At 42.5% G+C, this 16,789-nt stretch overlaps 1 long non-coding RNA gene across 1 annotated transcript; it reads right to left on the reverse strand.

Moving 5' to 3' along the window:
- Nucleotides 1-1,247: 1,247 nt before the first annotated feature.
- LOC118285054 lies at nt 1,248-16,465 on the reverse strand. Its single transcript, XR_004785022.1, has 3 exons — nt 16,407-16,465; nt 2,068-2,167; nt 1,248-1,303 (listed from the first exon to the last, which is right to left on the reverse strand). It is a non-coding gene; the product is annotated as an uncharacterized LOC118285054 (long non-coding RNA).
- Between the last annotated feature and the right edge of the window lie 324 nt (nt 16,466-16,789).

Here is a 16,789-nt window from a genome sequence, read left to right on the forward strand (position 1 = left end):
TTTAGCTATATGCTGGTAGTAATACGTGAGACAGATCGTCTGTGACAGACTCTGGGTCACTCTGCACCCTCTACTGCCTTTAATGCCATTCGCCAGAATCCACCGCGCCCGAGCTAAAATGTCCAATCACAGCCAGGGGGTGTCTCTCCGCTCTGTCAGTCATCCAGGGACGAGCGGCGCAGCACTGCAGTCGCGGTGCACAGCCTCACTCGCTCAGTCACGACCAAGCGCACGTCTTCGCAGCAGAAGCGGAGTTAGTTTGAAAACACCACGGCAAAGAAACGCCAAGCATCGAAAAAACTGCCCAGCTCCTTTGCCAGAAACTGCATATACGACGAGCAAAAACGAGCTGAAAAGAAGGAAACAGATCGAGCAGATGTAAACATCGGCGCGGCTCCACAGAAGCAACGACACCGACAGAGTTCACAAACGATGCGTTCTGCTTGACCGGAAATGATCTCTGTTTCATTCATCTTTTATTTCCCATGTTATTGTCGCACTCTGTGACCGTGTGCTACTGTGCTGTTCTAATCAGGCTGCTAGTTGCTAGGCCCACAGTGCTACGGCTAGTTGTTAGCGGTGTTTGTAGCATAATAGCTGAAAATATATTCATAGCTGAAGGAATATTCAACACAACTACTGTATTTTATTCATGCAAAATAAAGCTTGACAATATTACATCATTGTACTTTGATACACTTTTTATGCTTTTCTTTGAGCTCATCACATGGAGATCAGCTGTGTCTTCGGCTCCCAGGTCCTCGGGTGTGGGGCCGCACGCCGACCTCTGCCCCGTCTCCCACGGCCGCTGCCCGGTGCGTCTCGTATCAGCTCCCTCCTCTCCTCGCTCGACTGTTCGTCGAAGCAGCCGTGTTCACTTCCTCATCGGAGTCCAGTGTACCAGTCTCAAAGCTCTAATAATGTTATAAAACATAGATAAAAGCGTCAGTCATCTTGCAAAGCAACACATGATGTATGTGAAGATAAAGCTGTTCATTTACAGGCATACATTTAACACTGCAGTAGCTAATGTGCTAGCTAACGCTAGGTACGTAAACAAGCTAATATAAACTGATTTACGGTCAACTACGTTCAAAAACACTGACAATGTTGTTTTCACAAAAAGTCGCAGGTAATAACGTGAGGCAACGATAATTAAAAAAACGTCTTATAGTCTATCAATGTGGACAGTAGTCCGTGTTAGCTTCAGGTTAGCTTCTTACCGGTGGGAACGACATGTTACGTACCTTGCCTGGCTTCGGTTGCCATGGTGGCGAGCACGGGCACGGAGGGCTGGGAGGAGCTATGGAGGAGGAACCGAAGAGCAGCGGGGAGGGAGGGGGAGGGAGCAGAGAGGGAGGGGGAGGGAGCAAAGAGGAAGGGGGAGGGAGCAGAGAGGGAGGGGGAGGGAGCAAAGAGGAAGGGGGAGGGAGCATGAGTCGTTGGGTTTTGAATTCTGAGACTATGTCCTCACTTCTCTCAATCCTACCGACAGCAGCTTTAACACTGATAGCATCCAGGGTGTTCAACAATATCATACATTCCTTACACTTTGGAAAGGCTACAAATGAAAGGCCGTGAAAATGATTTCGTTGCACATATCCAGCCATATTCATAATATGTAATTCAAGCAAAATCTTGGATCAATATGCTTGATATTCAAAATTTGCCTATAATATCTTTGGCTGAGGTAGAAAATGTTGTAACACTGATAAAAAGTGCAATGGAAAAGAAAATGAGTTAATTTTTAAGCAGAGAAAATGTTTTAAAATGCGAATACATCAGGTAGTCAGGACAACTTATCCACTGCTAGGGGGGTCATGAGATTCAGACCGATGATATGATAATCTGTGAAGCATCATGCCCAGACAAGCTGAGTGAGTTAGCCAATTAGCAGCTGGCAAAGTGCGGTCTAGGGTTAGGGTTAGGGTTAGGGCTTAAACGTCACTCAACAGGTGGAAACATGCACGTGAAGGTTTTTCATTCAAAGTGAACAGACACACTCACACACACACAAGGAACTGACTTCCCCATATGCGGTGCTCAGGAATACCATCACGCGCTGACCTTTCATCTCTTTACCCTGAGGAAGAATCACTGCCAGCAGGACATCCTGAGCTGTGTGTCGTCCAGATCCCGTGGGAGATGGACCCACAGCGGTGGAACGCTACGGAACGACAGAAAGAGTCACTCATTGTTCAGAGATACCTAACTCCTGCTGCATCAGATTAGTGCAAAGTCAAACATGGACAAATATGACTCAAATTAGCCCACAAAGTTCTCCAGTGTGGCCTTTTTTCCTGGTCCTGAGATTTTGATAAACCCTAGAATTATCCAAATGATTTCCAGTATGCATTGTTGTTTCCAAACAGCATTGTCGCAGTTCAATTGCCAGAGCTGAACGTTGGCCTTTGTATATTTCTGATGAGGAAAACTATTGTGGGAAATGTGATCGATTTCGGTCATTGCGGGGAATCTGCAGAGTGAATCTGCAGAAAGTGAAACAATAGGTTCACTTGTGGTACGAGGCACAAAGAGAAAAACAGCGCGATAATTTCTTTGGTCGTGATCGTGTTTCATGATCATGCACATAAACGGTCCCAGGCCAGTCATGCAGCATGTGCACGAGTGTTTCAGTGTGTTCCCCTTTGCTGATATATTTAACAGTTGTCCATTGTCTGTGGTTGCTCTTGCATATCAGTGTGACTTCCTGCTTCCCCTCTTCCTGTCATGAGATCAGTCGGTGATCCGCTTCCTGTCTGTGTGGTGCCAGCGAGTGACAGTTACATTATGCCCACAGGAGCCTGCAGTTCACCGTGGTGGACGGTGTCTCAGGGGTGCGTTATGAAAAAGAAGCAGCGATCGGAGGTAAAGAAAAGTGAAGTAAACTGGAGTTCAAAACTAGATTTGTCATTATCAGAAGATAATTAAGTAAACTGTTTTTATAAACTTTTAAAGGGTTTCTTTTGTCGTGAATTGTTGCTTTCCTATCTTTATTTGTGTGCTTGTCTCACCAAATTTGGTCTCTCTGGGACTTCCTAAACAGATATTTGAAAAAAAAAGTAAAAGAAATCTTTCATTAGTTTAAACTCTGTATTGACCTGCTGTTGGTATGAGAAGAATGCGCACATTAGAGCTGCGCCGGCTTCAAGAAAATTCTCTTTGTCTTTCCTTGTGCCAACTGCTTTGAGGCACAGCACGAGATTTACCGTGAACACTCGCTTTGACAAAGGCATGACATGACACGTACACTTGTACACTGGCACCGAAACCTGAGTGTAGGAAAACACACACACACTCATCAGTATCGCTTTGCCTTCAGACAGTCGAACGTCTAGATAAACAAACACACACACACACACACACACACGCACACAGAAAAATGTGGTGCCCACGGTGCCTCCTTTAGTGAAGCCAAAGAGGCAACACCTGGGAAGGTTTACGTCAAGCAAGTATGACAGACACAGCTGTCTGACTCGGCAACACACACACACACACACACACACACACACGCACACACACTCCAGCATCCGGCCATCTGTCTCCTCATATCAGTGGTTTGATTAATAACTGTAGTGGTTTTGTTAGCTGTCTTTTTCAGTCCTGTGGCACAGTGTGTTTATATGTGATGGAAGCGTTCCTGCCTGTTAACACAGCAACACAGGAAATTCAGTTGACTCACAGTAGTTGCGCAACTCTCAGGCAATGGCAGGGAAATATAGAAACAACCATGCTTTTGATTGCATACAGCAAAAATAATTGATACGACTGAGACACCTTCAGAGTTCAGTGCTCAGAGTTTTAAAAGTTTTGTTATAACCAATTGTAATGCTCTAATGAAAACTAAGGTAAAGTCTCTCCCTTTCTCCTTTAGTCGGACTCATGTCTCTTTTTTTGTACTTTTAATTTGATTTCACTCTCCTCAATAATTTCTATTAAAAAAAAACATCTGTGGTTATACTTATGCCTGTAATACTCATTCAAACCCGAAACCCTTTATCTTTCAGTCTGCTTCCTCTTTCCTTCATCTGCTTATTACAAGACTTATACCCCCGTTGTGCGAGATGAATTTGAAATGAGTACCTATAATAAATCATTTATGTCCTCCATATGTACGGCTGCTCTCTCCCTTATATCGCTCCCAAGGCTCAGAGGAACCTGGCAAGGAAAGCTTTTACCCGTTAAGGACGTTAGAATGAAGAAAGGTGAGGCAGAACTGCACACTGAGAGGCAGAGAAAGGGAAAGCTGATTGAATCAGAGATATAAGGGAGGGAGAGCGTAGAGGTAATGGGACGAATATGTGAGTGAAAACTGAGATGTGTTGTGGAGACCCAGACGGTCTTAATAACCATCTTTTGACAAATGGATTATGAACACTGCCAGGAGAAGTCTGAGTAGGATTTTTCCGACACAATGAAGTGGTGTTTATGGATTTAAATTGCAATCATAAGCATACCAAGCTAACTACCTATGATTGTGACTTCTAAAGTCAAAGAGCACATTGTTGACTAAATACATTGTTTCTGGGGTTACGGGTTATGTTAAAATAAAAAAATAAAAAACGTCCTGTTCATCTGGCACATTCCAGTGTGTGGAATCCGTTTGTGGACGGATTTCTCGCATATTACCGACCCCCATGTCAGACTAGAGTATGATGGAATAGTATACAGTACAAAAAAGAAGTTAACTGATGGAGTGAGACTCAGATACATATCATGTCTTCACACACACACACTATCTAGGGGTGACCTCTACAAAGGGCAGGGCATTCGTTGCAGTCACAAGCAGATAAAGGTCTAGCAGTGATTAAACCTAATCAGGGTTGCTAGGCAACAGCAGCCAGACTCAGGATTTTTTCTTTTTTGCAATGTTTCATGCCGCTGGCAACCAAGGCCACTGCGGCCGTTGGGATCTTTTCAATGAACCTCACTTCCTGGTATTCATCAAGCTTCCTTCCTGTGAAGCCAATTAGAAACGGTGGTCTGAGTCATAAGAGTATCGGTTTCTGGGCAGTTTTGTCAGCTCAGCTATCATATACGTGAGAGCCTTGACCTTCTGCAGGTTTCTCTCTATTGTTTGAATGTCGAGATACGCTGAGTGGACTGAAGTGGTGGCAACATGAGGACAAACAGTGCTATTTTGATAGTTGTGGAGCGGCAATATATCTTGATGTATTTGACTTTAAGTAAGTATTTCCATATGGCAATAACACAATGACACAACTGGACACAACATCCCACCAGCTTGCCTGGTATTTCACAGACATTCACATGGAAACCCTCCAACAATCACAGGGCTGTCATACAGTATGTTTCCCCACAAGCATGTTCAGGTCTTTATATGGTTATAGTACTAAAACAGCAGGAAAATCTTCAGAAGATTCACGGTGAGCGAGTGGGTGCTTAGGTGCCACCCCTCGCGTGAATGTTCCGAAAATGTTTCTGCTTTTGTGAATGTGTCGGACTCAGGCGATCCCCTGCTGTGGTCTTCATATGTGAACGGTCGTCAAACTTTCCGGAAAATGTCCTGACCTATTTTTCCGAACATTTTCCAATGACACCCAATCCGACACGTGACTTCACTGCAGCTGAGGCCCGCCTGTGAAAGCACATTCTCTTTGATTGATTGAAAGTCGCAGCATTCTGTATCATGGCTGACATCTCAGTTTTACATATAGGCTAGGAGCCACACCCACAATTTTTACTCTCGGATCAGGACCGGTCCCCGATTCTGACAAATGAGCAACGAATACAGTCTAAACTAAAAAAATGGGAGTTGCCGAAACGAGCTCAAGGCCTAGACCAATAACATAAGCTGCTTGTTTGAACAAGCGCGTTTGAGTAAAAATTATTACCCAGTAATTACCTTTTGATGGTGCTGAGAAAACCACATTGGCTTTGACTTATAGTTGTGTACACGCTTAGTTATTTGGAGCCTTTCTGCCACGTATTTCTCCATCTCAGTAATGTGATCCCCGTCAGTATGAATGTTATATAGAGCATGGAGCCTGGAGAACGTAACTGCTCCCTGGGGAAACTCTAGAATAGATGGTTGATGGGTGTTAGAGCTGATTCAGCACTCTGCACTGTCGTGACCCCTACTCCCAACACCCCCCCATGCCTTTTTTTGTCTCATCATCTCATCTCTTTTCCCTCAACCCTTTTTAATGGTATAGCCTCTATCAGGTCTATCTTTCTGGGAATGTGAACGAAGAGACGGATTCAGAGGTGGTGTTTGAGGCCGGGAGGGGGGCTGGTTGTGGCCAGGACAGAAAGACAGAAAGACAGGCAGACACTGGACATCGTTGAGTGAGGACACTGCAATTAATAAAAATATGTTCTGAATCAAAAGAAGCATAAAGGATTGAGTGTTCTCCCTGAATCTAATTGTCATAACATTGTCAACACCTTCCGAAGAAAAACAAACTGTGTTGATATGTTATGTGCATTTTTCTGCAAGTGCCCAAGTCAAAAGAGCCTCAGCTCCGAGTCTGCACTTCCTGTGAACTTCACAGACACGCGGGCAAACAGGTACCTCACAGTATCAGTGTCTGTCATTTTTTCCCAGCACAAAGGCTCTTTCCTGTTTTACAGCAATTTTGTTTTGAATGCTTACACACAGGCTGCAGTAGAGATTTAGCAAGATATGTGTTTACAGCGGGCAAAGTATATATGTGTGTGTGTACTGAACAAAAGCAACAGAAGAAATGAAATGTTGAATGATTAACTGCCACATTAACAGCATGTTCGCAATATCTTTTAACAATATAAAACATTAGTGACATTTTTATATCCCATAAAAAGGCCAAAACCAATGTCAGTCCCTCTCTCAATACCTCCATTCTCTGTATGCAGCATATTTGCCCATTACTCATTAATTCTCATAATTACGTATCTTTATTCTTTTTAAAAAGGTGATATATTTATTTTTAATCAAATATAACTTAAATATATGTAAAATACATTTGTTGGGGAATATTTTCAGCTGTGGATTAATACACATAAAGTCATACATTTTTATGTATTTGAGATCACATTACACAGGAAATACTACAATAGTTGTCTTTTCACAGGATTTGCTGACAATGAGAGAATGATAGAATATTGGTGACTTAATTTCTTTAAGCACTGTATATCACAGCATATTCTTGGACATGACACAATACGTATGTGCATGTGCATTGCAGAACAGTTGTTCTCTATATCTCTTCCAGTGTGCAGAGGGAGATACGTGGTCCTTGCTTCTGATCTAAGAATACATGGCCAACATAAAGTTGGCATTTATAGGTTTTGGAGTCAACTGTCGTAGATTACACAAACAAAATGTAGCTGTCGCTGTACTGATTATTTATACCTTTAACAAGACAATAGCACTTATTCATGATAGATAGCAGTTGGTGTCCACTGGTGTAAAGAAATGTATTATGAGCTTTGTGGAGTGGCTACCAGTGCATTCCAAATAGCAATGTCTTTACACAGTTAAGAGGCTCTTCGCGGCAAGGTTTTAGGTTTGCAACTCAGTTTTTCACTTTCACAGCTAAGGGGCCAATTTGTTGTGACATTGCATGTATGGACGTATGTATGCACGCTCATGAACATGCCAGACACCTGCAGGGTGTAAATCACAAGAGATGTCTTACTGGGCACAGATCTGCCCCGCCCTGCCAGCTGGGGGTGAGGAACAGAAAGAGGGAGGTTCTTCTCTCCTTCTTCTTCTTTGTGCCCTCTGATGTCAGAGTCTGGTTTCACCAAAACGCTGCTGATATATGTTGACAATGGGAGCTTTGCACTGGTGTGTGAACTGTGTGAACTGTGTGTGTGTGTGTGTGTGTGTGTGTGGATCTAGGCATAAATAGATAGTAAACTGTCGTCTTTCATCAGTCCTCTTTTCTGGCATGAGGAACCTCGCTGATAAGATCTGTTTTGGAGCCACACTGTGTTTTTCTTTTCTGTGTTTAACTGCATCAGTAATGACACACACACACACACACACCTTTTTTAACTCAATGTTGCAGACCTTTTTCAAAGCTGTATGTAGCATCTGTATTAAGATGCAGTGTGCTGATCTGAGAAACAACATTGGAAAAAACAACAGTAATCCTGCAGTATTAACATTCCCCCCCTTATCCAAATGCACTCGTGTACTTGGTTGCACCCACATTCCGTTTTTTCTAAACACTCCAATCTGTGAGAAAGCCTGAATGTGTATCCTCGCCGGGTCTTCTCCAACATGTCAGGACATGACTCGGAGGAATGTGTGCTATGTATCGTGGCGGACAGACAAGGCATTTTCGGCCGTTCATACACCAACTATCAACACAGAGTCCAAGAGGTTATTGCCCAAAGCCCGTCCAGCACCACCACCACGCTCCTCCCCAGACACAAGCACTGCACTCAGCGTGGGAAAAAAAAAACCCCACACTGGAATGTCTTTAAGAGACTAGAGCAGCTCAGATAAACAAGCTTCCTCCTCTACAGGTATGTGCCGGGGGAAGATAATGTGGGAAACTTGCGAGTGGCCTTTTGTGTGCGCATCGAGCTTTCCAAAAGTGTGGGCTTCTGTGTTTTTGAGTCATTCCTCATCAGTGAGCAGTGAGTACACACAGTGAGAGGCGGTAATCAGCACCAATTATCCTTGAACGCGAGAGCGAGCCATGAGGAGCATTCCTCCCCAGCACGACAACCACTCAAGTCAGCCCCGATTAATCTAAATGTCCGTCTGAAGCAGCACAGGAAATTAGCGGGACTTGAAATTCAAAAGGAGGGAATTAAGTTAGCTTTTAAAAGGCATAACTTGAAAGGATGTTGGCAGCATGGTGGTGATGTTTAAATCCCCCCTGCATAAAATAGAACAAGTTGTATTGGAGTAGTATTGCAATCATAAACATGTTTATGCCACCGAGGATTAAGCAGACGCAATTAAGTGTCCTTGACAGCAAGCTCTGCAATGCTTCTGTTAGAACTTGGCCTTGATTTTAACACAGAGAGCACGTACAGTATCTTTTCAGCATGTGCCAGACAGTGCCAGTTTTCCCACCGTGTACTGTTACACACAACGACACACAAAACACTACACCCCCCCCCCCCCCAGTTAAAAGCAAACAGAAAGCAAGCGGAGCCTTTGGCAGTCTCTCAGTGGGCTTAGCTGTTTAATTTGGCCTGTCTCACCTTGTTAATGGGGATTTTAGAGCGATAGTGGAGAGATTGATCTCTGGTCTAAGGGTCCAATCAGAACGAGAGAGCGAGAAGAGAGTGAAATATAGAACAACCAGTCTTGTGTTCATCATGAGAGTCGGTCTCTTTGTCCTAATGTTAACTTGTGCAGATGCTTCACAGTAGAAACCCTCCACTTGTGAATGCGTTTGATTAGATTATCTATATTTACCTCCTCCAAGGAAATTATGTTTTCACCCATGTCTGTCTGTCAGCAGGATTATTCACAAAGTACTGAAATGCTTTGCACCAAACTTGGTGGAGGTCAGGGTCATGGGTCGTAGAAGAAACCATAAAATGTTGGCGCAGATTCACTTTCTCCACCGTTGTGTTCTCACATGGGCTCACCCTGACATTTTCCGGAAACTTTACTAGGGAGCTGGCGGGAAAAGCTCTGGAAAATGTCCAAAGCAACATTTACGGACATTAGCGTTCTCACATACAGTCCCTACGGATTTTAGTGCATGTCTGAAAGCGACTTTGCTGTAAAAACTCTGAATTACAGCAGTTTAACATTAACAGCATCCTCCAAACCATTTTATTTCATGGAGCTTCTCAAATTTGTTGGTTCCTCATCTCCAGAATGTAGAAAATGCTCTGAATAAGTATTAAATTTAATCATTAGGAATTTGAATAATTTAGGATAACTCCAGGGGCTCTGTTATGGGAACAACATAAGCAACATCCCCAGGGTGCAATGTTGTGGGCCATCTAATCCTACTGATGTTCAACAAGTTAAAGGTCACAGTGGTCAATACTGGTTTGACCTCCCTATTAAGTTTTATGTCCACTCTTACACGTGTTACCATGTCTATATTTTTGTTACCATGTGATCCGAAAGAGTAGAGGTGCACACAGACACGCACACCCGAGGGTATAAATCATGTCCTATTTTGGTGATGCCACATTTTTTTTCTCTCCTCCGTTCCACTTCTTTTTCCACTTAACTCTCCCTGACTAACATAAACAGCCATAGTATCTATTACAGATATTGCCAAAGCCATGTCTCCAACCAGCCTGGTGGCGTGGTTTCACCAGAAAGAGACAACACCCAGATTTGATCTTTCTGAAATGACACGGTTTAGCTTGGTAGCAAAGAGAAAAAACACATGTGTTTATGGGAGAGAGGAAGTTGTTAACATTTGCGAAGAGGGTGTAGTTCACCCTCCACCCTTTTCTCTCTGTGTCTGCTAGTACGATGTATGTTTTCATTTGTATTAATAGCTGGACAGAAAATATGATCAAGCCTTTGTGTATTCCTTATAGCGTATATACCTTGGTGTGGTGCAAAGGTGTAATTAACACTCCTCATTTCCTGGTTTTCCGTGGAAAAAAAATGTTGAGAAAATCTGTGATCCTCCAAAAAAATGTCTGCTAGTAACATCTGTATCTACAACTATCTCCATGCATCTTTATGAGGCAGAATTTTTCAGTTATATGTTTTTACAGACCTGCATCATTCTATACTCAACTTTCTTCCTCAACGTCGACCTCATCTGTGTAATCAAAGAGAGGACACATGGGCAGAGTCTCTGGTGTTTAGGCTAAGCCATCATTTGATACGTACGTAATCAGAGACTGAAATAATCTGTTTTATAACATGACTACCAATTTACCACAGTGTGACGCCAGCGACACGACTCTGCATCGCTGTGTGGTCAGACTGACGCGTGCACACACACACATGCTTGGCCGAGGATGCCATAGATAGAATACAGGACACTGTAATGTAATGTGTCTAAGTTGTGCGTGTGTGTGTGTGTGTGTGTGTGTGTGTGGGGGGGGAGCTGAGAGCCCTTCGGAGAGGTCTGGATTGTGAGAGGTTTTTCCAGCCAGACCCAGAGGCAGCCAATGTCCCACATACATATCTACTGTAGATCCTGAGGCAGAAAACAACACGCTGACTCACTGACTGACCTTCCAGGAACATTCAATGTGCTGCAGACCGAACTGTCCCATGTGTCACAGTCCTGACTTGTTTGATTCAAATCAGCCACAAAAAAAGCCACCATGGCACCACGTTGAGCTGGTAGCAAAGCAATAGGGATTTTAACACATTCATGGAAAATAAAAACTAAAATTGTCGACACTGATATATAATCACCGTAAGTTTTTAAAGTAGAAATGTTAGCAAACTTTCCACATGTAGCAGACATGGAGCAACATTAGATCAGCATTGATTTGGAGCAATGCTGTATCCTTTTAAGTCCAATATGTTCTTTCTGCTCCGGTTTTGGTCTCCACCAACTCCTGATGAAACTCCTGATCAGAAAATATCTTTGAAACCACCAAAATGCTCCACTGTGTTTGCCAACCAATCATTAGCTTTGTGTAACTCTGGTAAAATAAATGATCATCCGAGTTCATTGCTGTCCCACCAAGGTCGACACTCCAATCTGTCATCTGTCAATCAAAACACCTGAGCCACACCTGAGCCAATCACCTTTCCCAACCTTGCATCTGCCTCACTTCCTGTGGAAAGAGGAAACACTATACAAATCACTCACATGTTGTCTAGACAGCCCCAGGAACTGAAGGATCTCACCTTGCAGTTTGAAACCCTCTCAACTCTTTTCACTTGCAACCAACTTTGGAGATTGAATTTGGAAACCTCTGATATAAGCATCTGGATATTGGTGAGTGGGAACGTCACTTGACCTTGTGGATGCATTTTAGCACCACTGCTAATTTACCAATGTTAACAAAGGTAATGCTAACAATCCATGCCATACCTCCACCATTGTTCAACAGTTTCACATTCACATCACTACTGGAATTGCTGCGGTGCTGTGGATGAAGAGTCTTTTGGATGAACACTGGTGAGCCGTGATGATGATCATTAAGATGTGAAACTTTGTATTGCATGTACGCCGAGGAAAGCATATCAATGGAAATGTTGTTTTTGATTTATTGAATTGATTGTGAATATTGACTGATTGATGGTTAATAGCTGATGAGTGATGAGCAAGAATTTAAAGTGCACTGTAAAAGAATAAAGTGGCCAACTACTAGTAGCAACTTGCTTTTGTAAATTTCTCCTTGATTAACTAAAAGTGTTTTTGTAATTTTTTCAATACAATACCGGTAACCACAGTTCTGTAGTTAAACCTAAACTAGCCCTACTCTCTCTATATTATTATTATTGAACTGTGGGTTTTAAAAGGTTTGCTGCGTCTGAAAACATTGAAATGAAATGCCAGGGAACTAAAATACTACAGCTAGTAGGTTGATAGAAGCTAAAACACGAGAGCTGACGGGAACTGCCGAGTAGGGTGTTAATTTGTCCCTGAAAGTGAGCCCTTTCACATCGCACAGTCATTTGATCCATTGTTAACAAGCTATTGATTAGTGCAGCTTTAATGAGAAGCACTAAAACAAACACATCTGGTTCCCATCAGTGCCCTAAACCATAAGACCACGGCTTGTTGCTGGGTGTAAAATACAGCAAAGTCTTAAAGAACTGATCTCCCCTGAACAAATGAAAAGAATGAAGTTGATTGATAGGGGCAATTAATGCTTTTTCTAATTTACATATTATATATATATATATATATACACAAGATTTGTGGGTGATGTTGTGATACATAATTTTCTACTGAATATTAATGTTGATCATACAGTGAATTTCAAAAACATACGAGGTACGTGGGCCGTTCACATATACCATCTACAACACACACTTTACAGTCTGTTTTTTTTTTTGTCCCTGCACACATATACATAATGCATATTCAGGCCTTCTGTTCATGCCGTCGGCCCACAGTAACTGTTCTAGATAAGCCTGTGGAGAGGCAGCCGCTATCTGATTACTTTGCTCATCAGAATGACTGTGAAGAGATTTCTGAAATATGAGTGAACAATGCAGAGATTAATTTGAAAATTCCGAAAGTAAACAACACACTTTGTATATATTTGTCTTCGAAGATGCACTTGTGTGACAGTGCTACTGTAACTCCAAATTAGATTCTGTTTGTGTATGTGATCAAGGTTTAATTAATCTCTTTAGATATAGAAAAGAATGTGCTCTCCTTCTGTGATAGAGCACATTTTTAACATTTGTTTTAAGAGGAAACAGACAACTGCTGTGCCCCTAGTGGTTCCAGGTGGTCTCATTGTTTAGTTAGAAGCCAGTACTTTTCGTCAGAGCTCCCGAGGAAGTTGATAATGGAGGAGAAGTATGGCAGAAGTTTGTACACTAAAGCGCCTACTTCGTTTCTGGCTCCTATTGTGAACGAGCGGCAGCTTTGGCATCATGGCTCACTTGAGATTACTTGACGGAAACTGATCCTAATCCCCCTTTGACCTTCTCAGTCATTTTGAAGGCCTACCTTCTATTTTCATATAAGGATGGTAATAAGGATATCGACAAGTGAGTCTTTGTGTACCCAACTTCCTTGTGTCTGCCAAGGAAGCCCAAACATCAACATCATGGGAATGAGATGAACCTCAGGAGTTTCAAATGGATTGGGCTCATTATGCTGTGTTGTTGCTGATGTTTTGCGTTTGTTGCTGTTACCATTGTTCTTCCTCTTGCAAGTTGATCCCAACGCAAATTGCTTGTGTTTGTGTAAGTTTGGTGGAAACAAAGACAACGGGCAGGTAAAGGGCCAACATGATCGCTCCGCTCATGTTCCTCCAACCGCTGTAACCATACACGAGGTGTTTCATGTCACTGTCGCTTGACGTATTTAGCCAACCACAGCCATGCTACTGGTTGTCCCAAAGAATTTTGTGGTTAAGTTTCTGTTTTAAGCAGGGTTGCTGGGGCTTAATGTGTGAAGGTGTCGGGTCACCCTGCCCCAGTCACCATGTCTTTGGTATATGTTGATGTTAACAAATCTCTTCACCTCGCCCTGCATGGCTTTTCAGAGCAGACAGGCGGGCTCTACAGCAACTGTGGAGACATGAAAGATCTTTATCAGGAGCATACAGTGTGTAAAGATTATGGAGAGCCAAAGCGAACCTCCAGGTCCTGGTCGTGAAGTAAAAAGAAAACTCATTCAAAATCCCGTTGAGTTTTGTAACTATGCTAATATCTAAAAATACAGCCTTGGATCTCAACTGGTGGTACAGTATGCCCTGTGGCTCCCTGAATGTGTTCATATAAGGACGGCAGTCTCTTTTTTTTGTAGGGGTCATTAAAGAACAATATTTCCCATGAGCATTGTGCCATCATGGGCTAAACATCACCGCTCAACAGAAGATTTGCACCCATTAGCAAGTCCTTTTGGTTTTGTCTCGTTCTGTAAGAACATAAGGACAGAGAGGACTGAAGCACAGATTATAAATAAAACCTGTTGTGAGTTTCTCAGGGACAAAACCAACCACCCACGATTTTCATGGGAGCTGTAGCTTTTCCCCTGTGTTCAAAGTGTAGGAATTGTTTAACTGTGTTAAAATACTGGATATTTTGGTGGATGTAAGAAAGTGTGGATGTCAGACGTGTCAGAAAAAATAACTTTTGTCCAGAGCTGCAAAGTACTGTAACTCTCATCAACAATATATGGACAATACAAAGACTTGGCTTTTGTCTTCCTTTGGTAGACGTTTGAGATCTTTTTTGATGCACATTGAGCTTTTTATTCTTGGGACCATATATATTATCTGAGAGCAAAGGTATTGTCTGATTGTGCTTTCATTATGCAACTCATTATGAAACTGTTCGACCCTGCCAATGAAATTCTGCTTGATTTGGATCTTGGCTGTGTTGATGTCAAGAATCCTGTTCATTCACGTTAATATTACTGGGAAAGTAACTTACTGAAGTGTACCGAGAGTCTCTCACCGGGATCGTCTCATTGGTTCAGTTTGATTAGTGGGCCCGTGTGCTGCATTTCACTCATCATACCAGAGAATCGACTCTGTTGCTACACATGTACACGACGATACATGCTGAGCAGGTCCGTTGTTTACAGCGTAGAGCTTCGCATGCCCCATCACCTGTTGTGAAAATTTCTTGTGCATCGTGTCAGTTGTCTAGTTTCGTGCATCGCGGAGACTTTTATATGACGTTTTTCACATGAACATCTGAGCAACTGTGAATCAGAGCAGCTGGATTGCACATTCACGATTACTCATTCTGTCTTTGTGTTTCTGCATTTTTCCCCATGTTTTCTCGTTGCGTTACGATCCATCTTTTGTCTATCATACCCTATTCAATCCAACAGAGAGTTAGATTCCCCTGAACTGATATGCAAAAATTTTACATTCCTTTAAAGTTTCCATAATAAATATTTTTCCCGTTAACAATGGAACAAGCGACCACGGGTTATAGTATTGGGGTCACTTGCAAGTAACTATCACCCAACTCAGTTCCTTTTTTCTTTTGAGGTACATTTCTTGTAGTTCATTGTTTTAGTTTGCCAGACTTGCAAACATTTTTATTTCACATCTTTGATAAGTGTTGTTTCCAGATGCAGGAGGCAGCTGTTTTCAACAACAACAACAACAACAACAAAAGCTCTCAAATCTGGCACCAAATAGTAGACGGACAGTACCAAGCAAATAAAGATCTAGATGAGTACAGAGCTAAGTAAATATCAGATATAACTTTCATCACTACTTCAAATGAATTCTTCTTCTGTTCTTTGTTCGCTAATTGTACAAAGACACTTTTGGTGATTTGCTCACACACTTGCTGTAATAACTTAATAAAGTGATAGTATGTCAATAAAAAGTGCTGCCCACGAATTGCCCACAAAAATCAGTGAACTGAAGTTTAATATGTGATAGTAAAAAGCTAAAAAAGTATCTAGAGTCTATAAACAGTAAGGGGAGTGAAGTGAAAAATGCCAAATCTGACTGACTAGTTTAAATGAGGTTAAATCTATAAAGAGCTTGAGAACATTAAGATGAAACCACTCCTGTTGCCTCCTATTCAAAGTCACTTCGGTGGGCTGACAACTTTACTAAAAAACAATGGGCAGGAGGCCTGGAAAGACTTACAAAGCACAGTGATGTCACTGATGGTGAACCCAGACAAACAACCAAGCTCACATTCAACGGGTCAGTTAATGAAATTCACGGTCCTCTCTGTTTTTGAACTGTAGGAGGAACCATGAGCACTCCGAGGAAACGCAGGCGGCTGAAACATGCCAGCAAGTAAACACCAGACTAAACAAAACAACAAACAACTTTTATCCTGGAAAAAAAAGGGAGAGAATCGTGCAGAATTTAATAAGTAGCAAGCTAACCAGGCATTAGACGGATCCAGCAGAGAGAGAGGGGCCGTCCCTGTGGTGTGGGATTTAATCCTGCGCCACTGGGAGAATACTGCTGAGACGTGTGTGTGTGTGTGTGTGTGTGTGTGTGTGTGTGTGTGTGTGTGTGTGTGTGTGTGTGTGTGTGTGTGTGTGTGTGTGTGTGTGTGTGTGTGTGTGTGTGTGTGTGTGTGTGTGTGTGTGTGTGTGTGTGTGTGTGTGTGTGTGTGTGTGAAGCACTGACAAGCGCTGAGCCTTGAACCTGAAAGACCCACCGTCCTATAATATATTTATGGGAAGTATCTGAGTCACATCTTGAATGCAGGCCCTGGCAATAATGTACAGCCTCCAATGACGACAAGGTTTCAACAAGCTGA

Source organism: Scophthalmus maximus, chromosome 20 (genome assembly GCF_022379125.1).
Source record: "Scophthalmus maximus strain ysfricsl-2021 chromosome 20, ASM2237912v1, whole genome shotgun sequence".
Lineage (NCBI taxonomy): Eukaryota > Metazoa > Chordata > Actinopteri > Pleuronectiformes > Scophthalmidae > Scophthalmus > Scophthalmus maximus.